The sequence below is a fragment of the Pipistrellus hanaki genome, assembly GCF_964339955.1.
Source record: "Pipistrellus hanaki genome assembly, chromosome: 1".
Taxonomy (NCBI): domain Eukaryota; kingdom Metazoa; phylum Chordata; class Mammalia; order Chiroptera; family Vespertilionidae; genus Pipistrellus; species Pipistrellus hanaki.
This window is the reverse complement of record NC_140503.1, coordinates 144958461-144959399: the sequence shown is the minus strand read 5'-3', so window position 1 is coordinate 144959399 and position 939 is coordinate 144958461.

Genomic DNA, 939 nt, shown 5'->3' with positions numbered 1-939 from the left:
GGCGGCTCCCGCAGGCCTCGCCGGCCGCCCGCCACGCTCCCGCCGCCCGCCGCGGCGCCCCCGCCCGCCCGCCCGCCTCCCTCCCTCCGCGCGGCTCGGCTCCGGCTCCGACTCCGGCTCCCGCCGCGGCGCCCGGGCTGCTGATGGTTTTCTTTGCCGCCGGAGATAATTGTCCCCGGGCGGGCGGAGGGCGTGTCCGCCACCCGCGCTGCGTGGGGAGCGGGGCGGGTGCGGGTGCGGGGGGAAGGGGGGAGAATAAACTTGTCTGGGTTTCCGGGCTGGGCGAGTGGAGAGGGAGGTGCGGGAGACGGAGGGAAGGTCGAGCTGCGAGAATGCTCTTAGCACCTTAGCCCGAGGCATGGAAATCCCTCTCCTGGTGCAGCCAGGAGACTTTTACAGGAGAGTGTCATTCAGGATTCTTAAGGAAGGGGAAAGGGACCGCTGTTCTGATTGTAGAAGATCTTTTTCTTCTTCTTCTTTTTTTAACAATATTGTGCCAGAATCCAAGTGTGTGTGCGGGGGGGGGGGGGGGGGATGTGATGTTTGACCATCTCAAAATCAATCTCAATCTCTCTCCTCTCCCTCTCTCTCTCCTCCCTCTCTCTCCCTCTCTCTCTCTCTCTCTCTCTCTCCCTCTCTCTCTCTCTCTCTCTCTCTCTCCCTCTCTCTCCTCTCTCCCTCCCTCTCTCTCCTCCCTCTCTCTCTCTCTCTCTCTCTCTCTCTCTCTCTCTCTCTCTCTCTCTCCCTCTCTCTCCTCCCTCCCTCTCTCTCTCTCTCTCTCTCTCTCTCTCTCTCTCCCTCTCTCTCCTCTCTCCCTCTCTCTCTCTCCTCCCTCCCTCTCTCTCTCTCTCTCTCTCTCTCTCTCTCTCTCTCTCTCTCTCTCTCTCTCTCTCTCTCTCTCTCTCCTCCCTCTCTCTCTCTCTCTCTCTCTCTCTCCCT